This window comes from Haematobia irritans, chromosome 4 (genome assembly GCF_050003625.1).
Source record: "Haematobia irritans isolate KBUSLIRL chromosome 4, ASM5000362v1, whole genome shotgun sequence".
Taxonomy (NCBI): domain Eukaryota; kingdom Metazoa; phylum Arthropoda; class Insecta; order Diptera; family Muscidae; genus Haematobia; species Haematobia irritans.
The window spans coordinates 7,632,046-7,645,340 of NC_134400.1; the positions used below are offsets into that span (position 1 = coordinate 7,632,046).

General features: G+C 24.6%; 1 long non-coding RNA gene across 1 annotated transcript; it reads right to left on the bottom strand.

The window, feature by feature from the left end:
- Positions 1 to 10,706: 10,706 nt before the first annotated feature.
- On the bottom strand, positions 10,707 to 11,446 carry LOC142236827 (uncharacterized). The gene is made up of 3 exons (XR_012722217.1): positions 11,384 to 11,446; positions 11,149 to 11,212; positions 10,707 to 10,775 (listed from the first exon to the last, which is right to left on the bottom strand). It is a non-coding gene; the product is annotated as an uncharacterized LOC142236827 (long non-coding RNA).
- Positions 11,447 to 13,295: the final 1,849 nt, after the last annotated feature.

Below are 13,295 nucleotides of genomic sequence, written 5' to 3' on the forward strand. Positions count from 1 at the left end.
TTTCTGCCAGATATCGGAAGTATGTCATTTTCTAATGTTTCCACCAACAAGCATTGCCTACTTTCAGCGATTTCCATCTCCACTCGGACTGACAAGAGGATATGTATTTTAATTCAAAAACTCTTAGAAATCAAGAATCTTGAATTGAAATCATGGCTAGCACAATTGTTTAGGAACAATGGCTGTGACTTCCATTTGGTAGAGGATTTAGTTATCAGTGATCTACTGTATTTTGCTGTCTTATTGAGCATTTTTGCTAACGACGAAAACAAAATGGAAAGTGTCCCCTTTTGCCAAGGTTTTTATGCACTCAAAAAAAAAAAACTGTTACTTGGGACTTCTAGTTGGACTTAAGGATTTTGATATTAAATCACAGCAAACTACATAGCTTCTTTAGATTAAGGACATTTTTCTCTCTTCAAAGCGTACTACTTTAACGGATGGTCGCAAAATCAATAGCTGAGTATTTAAAATTTAATAAAAAAAATTAAAACAAGGGTTTATAATCCTTGAAAGAAATGTATTCTTCCATATTATATCAAAATATTTTTCTGAAAAAGAATTAATTCATAAAAATACAAAAAAAGCTTTTGTTTGTAATTTATTATAATCGAGATCCGTTTTAAAAAAATATTTCATAATAAAAATTTTATATAAATAAAAAATAAATTGTATGTAAAATTTCCCTTTAATTTTGTGGTTAATGTAAATCTAAACCCCACCATTAATAATTAATTTTTAATTTCACACTCACAATAATTATTATGCACCTCTAAGACTCACTATACATTTGGTTTTGCTTCGTTTATTTTTAATGTCAACCCTTAGATGAGAATATGATGTACATGGAGGAGGAACGAAAATGGACACCACAAGGGAACATATCAATAAATTACAAAATCTGACTTAAAATCCACGAAATATTTGATGCCAAGTCTTGGGAATAGCATAGCATCAGTTTACAATGTAAAAGAAAAAAACTGTCTGCGGTTATCGCTGACTGGCTAAGGATAGAAATTAAGTGAATATTTTGTATCCTGCGAGTTTATATTCCTAATTAGCGACCAGTATAAATAACCCATGGGGAGGATAGAAAAATCAGTGATGGTGGTTTTTTCGACTTGTAATCACGGTTGCCACAGTTGGTAGAATTCTAAAAAAATCCTTCATAAATTTTCTATAGAAATAAAATTTTGACGAAATTTTCCATAGAACTAAAATTTTCCATAGAAACAAAATTTTCTATAAAAATAAAAAATTCCTATGGAAATACAATTTTGACAAAATTATCTATAGAAATAAAAATTTGACAAAATTATCTATAGAAATAAAATGTTGACAAAATGTTCTATAGAAATAAAATTTTTAGAAAATTTTCTATAAAAATAAAAATTTGACAAAATGTTCTATAGAAATAAAATTTGTAGAAAATTTAGAAAATAGAAATAAAATTTTGACAAAATTTCTTATTTCTTATTTGAAAAATTTTCCTATGGAAATAAAATTCTGACATAATTTTAGAAATAAAATTTTTAGAAAATTTTCTATAAAAATAAAAATTTGACAAAATGTTCTATAGAAACAATATTTTGACAAATTTTTCTATACAAATACAATTTTGACATAATTTTGTATAGAATTAAAATTTTGAGAAAATGTTCTATAGAAATAAAATGTTGACAAAATGATCTATAGAAATAAAAATTTGACTAAATTTTCTACAAAAAATAATAGAAAATGTTCTATAGAAATAAAATTTTGACAAAATTTTCTATGGAATTAAAATTTTGACAACATTTTATATAAAGACAAAAATTTGACAAAATTATCTATAGAAATAAAATGTTGACGAAATTTTCTATAGAAACAAAATTTTAAAAAAATTTTCTATAGAAATAAAATTTTAAAAAAATTTTCAATAAAAATAAAAATTTGAAAAAATATTCTATACAACTAAAAATTTGACAAAATTTTCTACAAAAACAAAATTTTGAGAAATTTTTGTATAGAACTAAAATTTTTTCAAAATATCCTATAGAAATAAAATTTTGACAAAATTTCCTATGGAAATGAAATTTTGACAAATTTTTCTATAGAAATAAAAATTTTACTAAATTTCCTATATAAATAACATTTTGACAAAATTATCTTTAGAAATAAAATTTTAACAAAATTTTCTATAGAACTAAAATTTTGAAAAAATTCTCTATAGAATTAAAATGTTGACAAAATTTTCTATAGAAATAAAAATTTGACAAAATTTTCTACAGAATTAAAATTTTGACATAATTTTCTATAGAATTAAAATGTTGACAAAATTTTCTATACAAAAAAATTTTGACAAAATTTTCTATAGAAATAAAATTTTTGCATAATTTTCTATAGGATTAAAATTTTGACAAAAGGTTCTATAGAAATAAAATTTTTAGAAAATTTTTTATAAAAATAAAAATTTGGCAAAATTTTCTATAGAAATAAAATTTTGACAAAATTTTCTAGACAAATAAAACTTTGACAAAATCTCTTATGGAAATAAAATTTTGACAAATTTTCCTATGGAAATAAAATTTTGACATAATTTTCTATAGAATTAACATTTTCTATAGAAATAAAATTTTTAGAAATTTTTCTATAAAAATAAAAATATGACAAAATGTTCTATAGAAACAATATTTTGACAAAATTTTCTATAGAAATAAAATTTTGACATAATTTTCTATAGAATTAAAATTTTGAGAAAATGTTCTATAGAAATAAAAATTTGACAAAATTTCCTATAGAAATAAAATTTTGACAATATTTTCTATAGAAATAAAGTTCTGACAAAATTTTCTATAGAAATAAAATTTTGACTAAATTTTCAATGGAATTAAAATTTTGACAACATTTAATATTAAGATAAAAATTTGACAAAATTTCCTATAGAAATAAAAACTTGACTTGAAATTTCCTATGAAAATGAAATTTTGACAAAATTTTCTATAGAAATAACATTTTGACAAAATTATCTATAGAAATAAAATTTTGACGAAATTTTCTATAGAAATAAAATTTTTAAAAAATTTTCAATAAAAATAAAAATTTGAATTGAAATATAGAAATAAAAACTTGACAAAATTTTCTATAAAAATAAAATTTTAAGGAATTTTTGTATAGAAATAAAATTTTGTCAAAATTTCCTATAGAAATAAAATTTTTACTAAATTTTCTATATAAATAACATTTTGACAAAATTATCTTTAGAAATAAAATTTTAACAACATTTTCTATAGAAATAAAATTTTGAAAAAATTCTCTATAGAATTAAAATGTTGACAAAATTTTCTATAGAAATAAAAGTTTGGCAAAATTTTCTATAGAAATGAAATTTTGACATGATTTTCTATAGAAATAAAATTTTGATAAAATGTTCTATACAAATAAAAATTTGACAAAATTTCCTATGGAAATAAAATTTTGAAAAAATTGTCCATAGAAATAAAATTTTGACATAATTTTCTATAGAATTAAAATTTTGACAAAATTTTCTATAGAAATTAAATTTTGACAAAATTTCTTAAAGAAATAAATTTTTTACAAAATTTCCTATAGAAATAAAATTTTACATCATTTTCTATCTCAGTTAATTTAAAGACAATTTCCTTATATAAAAAATGTTTATCTTTACTTTAAGGATATTGTGTCTTAGTCCAAAGACCATCTTTCATATTTGGTAAATATTTTTTTTTTCACTGTGTTATTATAATTCGAAGAAAATTGAAATTTTCTGAGAAAATCAAGATTTTAGCCATATAACCGAATGGAATTTATAAAGTGGTGAATCGAGTGATAAAGAAGTGCCTCATACACCAAACTTTTTAATTGAGCCCTCGTATTCACATAATTCCTTGGTTTGGTGTCAAATTTACAGCATACAGCAATTTAGTCTCATCACTCGCCCACTCTCTAAAACCTCACCCTTTAATATGCAAAGGCGTGTTAAGACGCGTGTTACAACTTAGTAACCCAGGGAAGCCAACACGTCTACTTATTTACTAGGCATTATTTAGGAAAATAATCTTTGATATGTTTGTACAAGGGAACTATAGTATCGTCTATGTCCGGGAAACATTAATGTGGTTAAAAAATTTTAATAGTGTTTTTTTTTTTTTTTTTTTTTTTTTTTTTTATCAGCCATCCCCATAATTTTGAGCGAGGATATTTACACCCAAAGAAACCCTACATTTGATCCTAAAGAAATTTTAAACAAACGACATTCTCTTTTATAACAAAAAATATGTTCTTTGTGAGCAAATAAACAGGAATTTTTGAAAATCGTTGCAGCGAGTGTCTCTTAATCGTTTTATTTGCTTTTAAAGAAAAATTTTTATTTTACAAAGTGTACCCAACTTAATATCCTTTATGCTCCACTTACATATATCATTCCTATGTTGTGGACGCCATGCCAGATATGGATGGGAATGAGCGTAAACAGATTGAATATGAGACCTCATTTAAAAATTGTGCACGATTCAAATTTCAAGATTTTTCGGAGAGAATGTCAATTTATAAGACAACGACTAATTATGGAAAAAAAGATTTTGTGCATTTATACAAAATTGATTTGGTTTTTGTTTTTTTTTTGTTTTTTTGTTTGCTTTGGCCGCATGCAATATTACAATATGTCACTTCCTGGGTTAATATAAAACCTCTGACAATTTATAAATCTCTTCAGATTTATTCATATTCTCTGACACTTCACTCTCAGAAAGGTGAGTCCTCTTCACATTTATTCATATTCGGCCGGTCATTCCTATAGACCTACCAAATAATATTGTAGTCAATGGTTAATGAATGGATTTACTTGAACTTTGAAATCTTTTTTTTTTTTCTTTATATATTTCTTTTTATATGTCGCTATTCATTATTGAAAACATAACCATCTTTGTGGAAGCTGAGCGAGATCACTAATACACTAAACCCTTTGACAAAAAGGTTAAATATCTCTAGAGTCCTTGCCATACCCATTCCGCATAGATTTCTCATCCCCAAGGAAACCAAATTTAATTTAATGAACATTGGAAGAAAAAGGAACAACTCCCCAATGATTTAATTAACATCTTTCTAAATGTAATAGTGGCAAAGTGGAACATATGTTTTCTGGTAGTAACCTCATCAGCGACAATATCATCGACCACAACAACATAAACACCACCGTTAATGTCCTTAACATCAATATTGTTATATCTATCACCAATATCAACCAACAATCATCAAAAAATACCAAACTCTATGGGGACTCAAATACACGAAATTGTTATGGAATGGGACAAATTAAAACCAAATGTTTGTAAATTTCATTTTTTTCTTCTCTGCTCTCATAGGGGATGGATGCTTCCTTAGAGGACTTTTTTTCATTCATGGTAAATGAACAATTGAATTTTGTCCTTCCGTTTTGTTACCAGTCCTTTTGTATACCCTTCACCATGGGAAAGTTAAGAGAAGGGTATATACGAAAAGTCATTCCGTTTGTAACAAATCTAGGTCTATTTGAAAAACTTTTCTATATAAATAAAATTTTTCAATAGAAATAAAAATTTTCTATAGAAATAAATCTTGAGAAAATTTCTATAGAAATAAAATTTTGACAAAATTTTCCATACTAATAAAATTTTGACAAAATTGTCAATAGAAATAAAATGTTGACAAATTTCTATAGAAATAAAATTTTGCAGTAATTTTCTATAGAAATAAAATTTTGATAAAATTTTCTATAAAAATAAAATTTTGACAAAATTTTCTATAGAAATAAAATTTAGACAAAATTTTCTATAGAAATAAAATGTTGACAAAAATTTCTATAGAAATAAAATTTTGACAAAAATTTCTATAGAAATAAAATTTTGACAAAATTTTCTATAGAAATAAAATTTAGACACAATTTTCTATAGAAATTAAATTTTGATAAAATTTTCTACACAAATAAAATTTTGACAACATTTTCTATTGTCAAAATTTTTTTTCTAAAGAAATAAAATATTGCAAAAAATTTCTTATCGAAATAAAATTTTGACAAAATTGATTAGACAAATAAAATTTTGACAAAATTTTGTACCGAAATAAAATTTTGACAACATTTTTTATCGAAATAAAATTTGAACAAAATTTTCTATAGAAATAAATTATTGACAAAATTCTCTATAGAAACAAAAAAAAATCTATAGAAATAACATTTGGCAAAAATTTTCTATAGAAATGACATTTTGGCAAAATTTTCTATGGAAATAAAATTTTATTTCTGGATAATTATCGTTGACCTTTTTATTTATCTTTAAGAATTATTATTTTTATAGTTTCGGCTATAGGTTGATTAAAAAACATAGATATGATGTTTTTCTTTTATTTTTATTTCCAATATTTCGGTTGACTTCGTCAAAACCGTTTTCAAGGAACCGTTTTCAATAGAAAGTTAAATTCAGTGTAAAACAGAGTGTGAAGCTGTGTACACCAGAACAAATCCTTGAAAACGGGTTTGACGAAGTCAATATATAAATAAAATAAATAAAAAAATAAAAATAAAAGAAAAACATCATATCTATGTTTTTTAATCGACCTATAGCCGAAACTATGAAAAATAATTCTTAAAGAAATACAATTTAAAAAAAAAATTCTACTGAAATAAAATTTTGACAAAATTTTCTATAGAAATAAAATTTTGACAAACTTTTCTATAGAACTAAAATTTTGACAAAATTTTCTATAGAAATAAAATTTAGATACAATTTTCTATAGACATGAAATTTTGATAAAATTTTCTACATAAATAAAATTTTGACGACATTTCCTTTTCTCAAAATTTTATTTCTAAAGAAAAATTTTCTACAGAAATAAAATTTTCTATGGAAATGAATTTTTGACAAAACCTTCTATAGAAGTAAAATTTTGACTAAATTTTCTATAGAAAAAAAATCTTGACAAAATTTTCTATCGAAATAAAATTTTGCAAAAATTTTCTATCGAAATAAAATGTTGACAAAATTTTCTATCGAAATAAAATTTTGACAAAATTTTCTATTGAAATAAAATATTGACAAAATTCTCTATAAAAACAAAAAAAAATTTCTATAGAAATAAAATTTTTGCAAAAATTTTCTATAGAAATAACATTTTGCAAAAATTTTCTATAGAAATAAAATTTTGACAAAATTTTCTATAGAAATAAAATTTAGACACAATTATCTATAGAAATTAAATTTTGATAAAATTTTCTACACAAATAAAATTTTGACAACATTTTCTATTGTCAAAATTTTATTTCTAAAGAAATAAAATATAGCAAAAAATTTCTTATCGAAATAAAATTTTGACAAAATTGACTAGACAAATAAAATTTTGACAAAATTTTCTACCGAAATAAAATTTTGACAAAATTTTTTATCGAAATAAAATTTGAACAAAATTTTATATAGAAATAAATTATTGACAAAATTCTCTATAGAAACAAAAAAAAATCTATAGAAATAAAATTTTGCAAAAATTTTCTATAGAAATGACATTTTGGCAAAATTTTCTATGGAAATAAAATTATGCAAAAATTTTCTATGGAAATAAAATTTTGAAAAAAAAATTCTACTGAAATAAAATTTTGACAAAATTTTCTATAGAAATAAAATTTTGACAAACTTTTCTACAGAATTAAAATTTTGACAAAATTTTCTATAGAAATAAAATTTAGATACAATTTTCTATAGAAATGAAATTTTGATAAAATTTTCTACATACATAAAAATTTTGACGACATTTCCTTTTCTCAAAATTTTATTTCTAATGAAATAAAGAAATAAAATATTGCAAAAAATTTCTTATCGAAATAAAATTTTGACAAAATTGACTAGACAAATAAAATTTTGAAAAAATTTTTTATCGAAATAAAATGTGGACAAAATTTTCTATAGAAATAATATATTGACAAAATTCTCTATAGAAATAAAAATTTTTTTCTATAGAAATAAAATTTTGCAAAAATTTTCTAAAGAAATAAAATTTTGGCAAAATTTTCTATGGAAATAAAATTTTGCAAAAATTTTCTATGGAAATAGAATTTTGGCAAAATTTTCTATGGAAATAAAATTTTGAAAAAAAAAATCTACTGAAATAAAATTTTGACAAAATTTTCTATAGAAATAAAATTTGGACAAACTTTTCTACAGAATTAAAATTTTGCAAAAATTTTCTAAAAAAATAAAATTTTGGCAAAATTTTCTATGGAAATAGAATTTTGCAAAAATTTGCTATGGAAATAAATATTTGAAAAAAATTCCACTGAAATAAAATGTTGACAAAATTCTCTATAGAAATAAAATATTGACAAAATTTCCATAGAAAGAAAATTTTGACAAAAGTTTCTATAGAAATAAAATTATGACAAAATTTTCTATAGAAATTCAATTTTAACAAAGTTGTCTATAGAAATAAAAATGTGACAAAATTTTTTATAGAAATAACATTTTGACAAAATTTTCTAAAGAAATAAAATTTTGACAAAATTATCTATGGAAATAAAATTTTGACATTATTTTCTATAGAAATAAAATTTGGACAAAATTTTCTGTAGAAATAAAATTTTGAGAAAATTTTCTATAGAAATAAAATTTAGATACAATTTTCTATAGAAATAAAATTTTTACAAAATTTTCTTCAGAAACAAAATGTTGACAACATTTTCTATAGAAATAAAATTTTGATAAAATTTTCTATAGAAATCAAATTTTGATAAAAATTTGTTTGGTAAAATTTTCTCCAAATTTAGGAATGTCAATAATCTGCGGCCCAAATGTTTGTCTTCCCAGGGACTCAACACTGGACATTTTCCCCATAATATTTGCCATATATTTTCACCCCATCGTCGATGAATACGAGCGATGAGCCACCATCTGATGACGAATCGACGCTGTAAATTTTCAACCTCTTTGGATTGTAAACCCGAGCATTTTGGTTGTTCCCAAACCAAATTCGGTAACTTACCACTTTCGAGCCAACGAAGCAAGTTCTTGGCTCTTTGTTGTCTATCTTTCACTTCAAAGGCTTTCGTCCAAGCTTATTTTTCAATATTCGTTTTCGCAATGTATTGTGCTCACCAGCAAGTTTTGAAGAATAAAATCTATTGTGTAGGGTATTTAAGTTTCGCATAGGCCCGTCTAAAAATAGTCCTGGCTTTTTGGCCTTACCATAGACATTGCTTTGGCAAAGTGAGCAAGAACCCCTGGTGTTTTTTTTCTCTATGCGTAACAAATCTTTAAATCTTTATATGATTTAATTGTAATTCGATATGCTTACTGGATATCCTTCCATGTGAAGTGATGTGATTTTCTGCCACTGTCATCATTTGTCCTCATCACCTTTTTTCATTCATGATTTCATATAAGGAGTAATTCTAATGGTGGTGGTGGTTTGTATAGCCATACTCGTCATTTGATGTAATATTGTTTGGTTTGTTTTTGGAAGATTTTCTGGTGATTTTATGCACCCAAGAGGTTGAGGGGGCTGAGTTCATTGATGACCTTTTTTTTTTTTGATCCTGTTGCATTTCCTTCTGGCATTTGGATATCGTTTGAGTGTAGCTCCTCCCATTTTTGGGTATAGTGAAACATAATGGAAATAAAACAAAACTGGTAGCAACAAACAAATCGTTTCTCTATTGAGTTGAAATTTATAGTTTCCATTGCAATAAAATCTTAATTCAAGATTTTTATTTTTTTAGATCAAGATTCAAATCCTTATAAAATCTTAGATAATCTCTTCAATATTATAATCCCAATTGCTATGGAATTATATTCCTTTCTCTTTCTAACGTATGCGTTGCATACACTGAAAAAACAGTGAACCCTTTTCCATTGCAAAATGAACTAAACTGTAGTAATATTGACCATGATTTAGCCCTTAAGATTTTTTTCAACTTGTCTAGTTTATAATTTTCTTAAATTTTAGTTCATCTATAACATTGTAGTTTAGTTCATTTTTACAACACCATAAGATTTATATACACCTACCAAGTTAAAAAGTCAGTATTATTTTGGTTTACTTGCTTATTTTGTGGGAAACCCGATAATAAAAATTGGTTAACAGTCTCTTTAAAATGTCGACGACTAGACTATTTTTAAATCAATCATTCCACAGTATAGAGAAATTAAATAATTAAAGGAACAACAAACCGTTTTACTATTATGAGAATTTTCATACATTAAAATTAAACTATCTTTAAGCAAAAGTACTTTATTATAAAAACTTATGATGAAAGTTCTTAATACAATGTTTTTTGTGAATAAAAATTACGACCACATGGAAAAGAGAGTAGTTCATTTGAACCCGCTGTTTGGACATTTTGACTTATCCTTTTTTTATTCATCGTAGGTAATTTTTTCACATATCTTGCTGGAAAAAATGGAAACAATAATGAAAATTGTTAAAAATTAATACCATGTAATGAAATATAATTTTTAATTCTTCATTTTAGCTTGTAACTTACCATATTTGGGGCATTTTATCAAATGGTGTAAGGAATTCAACTTTTCTTTGGAAAACGTATCTCATAAAATTTGTACCTGAAACAATTAGAGAAATAATGAAGTATTCTAAATAAACTCATAAAACTGTGTTGTTATCGATGTGAAAGATATAATAAAATAAATATTCTAGTTGAAAGAAAGCCAAAGTTTTAATATAAAACTTACCAATTCTCTATTAAATTGTACGCTGAGGGGAAATATAAAAAGTTGTCCAAATTTATTTGGGTTACTCTGAAATTAAATATTAAATAAAATTATTAAATGACTTTTCAAAAAATCTAATGAAAAAAATAATAATATGCATTCCTAGACAGTCATCAAAATGACGACACGTAATTTCATTTTCGATTTAAAATGCATTTTAGTCTATTGGGAAATGGTAAATTTAAGTTATACTAATTCGACCGTTTTATGAATTTTTGTTTTATACTACTTAAAACCAAATTGAATAAGAAAATAAATTCAAGTTTGGTTCACTTTTTCGCTCACGATGAAAATTATATCGTCTTGAAATCAGCCGTAGTCAAAATGACGAAGGATGACGTTAATGTACAAAAAATAAGGATGGCTGTCCAGGGTTAAAAGAAAGTTAAAGAAAACTTACCAATTCACTATTAAATTACAGGCAAAGGAGTACTAAAAATTTGTCCAAATTTTAAGGGGTTATTCTGAAATTAAATATTTATTTTTACATTAAAAATATTACATTAGTTTCCAAAAAAATTAATTAAAGAAATACTAAAATAAGGTATTAAAAACCTGTAATTTTGATGATAAAAAGGTCATAAAAACGTAAATATTCTAGTTGAAAGAAAGCCAATTTTTAAAAGAAAACTTACCAATTCTCTACCTTTTTAAATTTGTTTTAATCCGTCTGGAGTTGCTCTGAAATTAAATATCGCTTTTACAAGAAAGAAAAACATTAAACTGGTTTCCAAAAAAAAAAAAATAATTAACAAATAATAACATACATAAAAAATATTCTTTTCAAAAGAAAGCCATATTAAAAAAATACTTACCAATTTATGAGTAAACTATACGCTGAGATATAACAAAAATTTTCCAAATTCATCTGGAATTGAATATTAATTTTTTTACATAGAATAATAAAAATTTCAATACACTTTCAATTTCAACATATTTTCCTAAATATTCTTAATAACTTGTTTTCTAAACTACCGATAAAATATTAATAACTTTCATTTAAAAGGTTTAATAAACAAACACCAATATATGACTCAAAAATCCAAAATATTCCATGCCTTTATATTCCCTTGTTGCATACCTACTTAAAAGATGCAACAGCCCACGCCAACGCCAACAATACAACTGAAGCATGCCAAACAAAACCAAGCAAAGCCAAAACATCCCTACAACAACAAAAACACATGTGCCTTTATTGAAAACAACACCTCATCCAGCCAAAAACCATCAACGAATAACAAACACACACACACAAGCCACTAAATGAACAAAAATAAAAACAATCCCACGCTCATGTATACACAACAAAACTCAAGTAACATCATCTTTACATTAATCACATTCCACTATTTCGATAAAGATCTCTGTACTATTCATTAGTTCATCGCATCTGCTGACAATTTACTCTAAGAATAATATTCGTAAAGGCACACCAGTTTATGAGCGATGAAACGTTTAACTTAAAATTTGCAAAATTTTCATGAAATGTTATCTACCATTTTTGACGAAAATGTCTATAAATTTAATTACATGTGAACTAAAAATATTTCATTGTGTAATTTTTTACCAACAATTATTAACTATAGGAATAGTCAGTAAGAAATTGCTATCCACTTTCAAGTTCATTTTTCGTAAAAAAAATATTTTCTCATACAAAAAAATCTTATAGTAAATTGCACTTATTATTTAGAAAATACTTTACATTTCACAAGTAGTTTTATAGCATGACAAACGAATTTTTAACTACCAGTTAAGAAATTTTTTAAGGAAATTTCCATCGTATTTTGTAGGCCATGAACTAAACGATTGCTACTTAGAATTTGTAAAATTTCCTTTCGAGTAGTTAATTTTCGTTCAAGATACGAAAAATGAACTAAAATTCTGGAAAATTCTTGTAATAAATTATTGTAAAAATCTTCTTAATTTTACGAGACACTTTTTTTTCTGTGTAGGGATGCCAATGGAAACCGGGAGTACATACAGCCAATATTAAAGCAAACATTACTCAAAGAGAATCTAGCCATAGACTTTAATTCAACATAGATGATTCGTTTCTCTCACCAAAGAGACGAGTAAGAGACACACTCAAAAGGAAATTGCTTTAAATTAATGAGTGCAACTGACTCTATAATATCAACACGAGATATCAGATTGTTTTTTTTTTTGTGAGAGAAACGAATCATCTATGTAATATTTCAAGTCTATGGTGACAAATTATTTTTAATCTCTTTCCTACTACTCTCACTGCAAATCCACATTCTGTAACGTAACATTTTGCCCAATCGTGTTGTTGTATGTGTTGCTCATTCAATCCATTCTGGTTGTACAAAAACAAAAGTACAACAGAAGCAAGAACAACATAACAATAGTCACAGTGGCAATCTTGTATTTATCTCTAATTGAAATATGACGCTCCCCCCCCCCAAAAAAAAGAGAACGAGGTGACATAGACTGTCAGCCTCATACCCATAGGCAATGAAGAAATTCAATGAAAATCAAAAAAAGGGCCAAAAAGATATGATGTGGCATTATGATGGAATGGGTGAG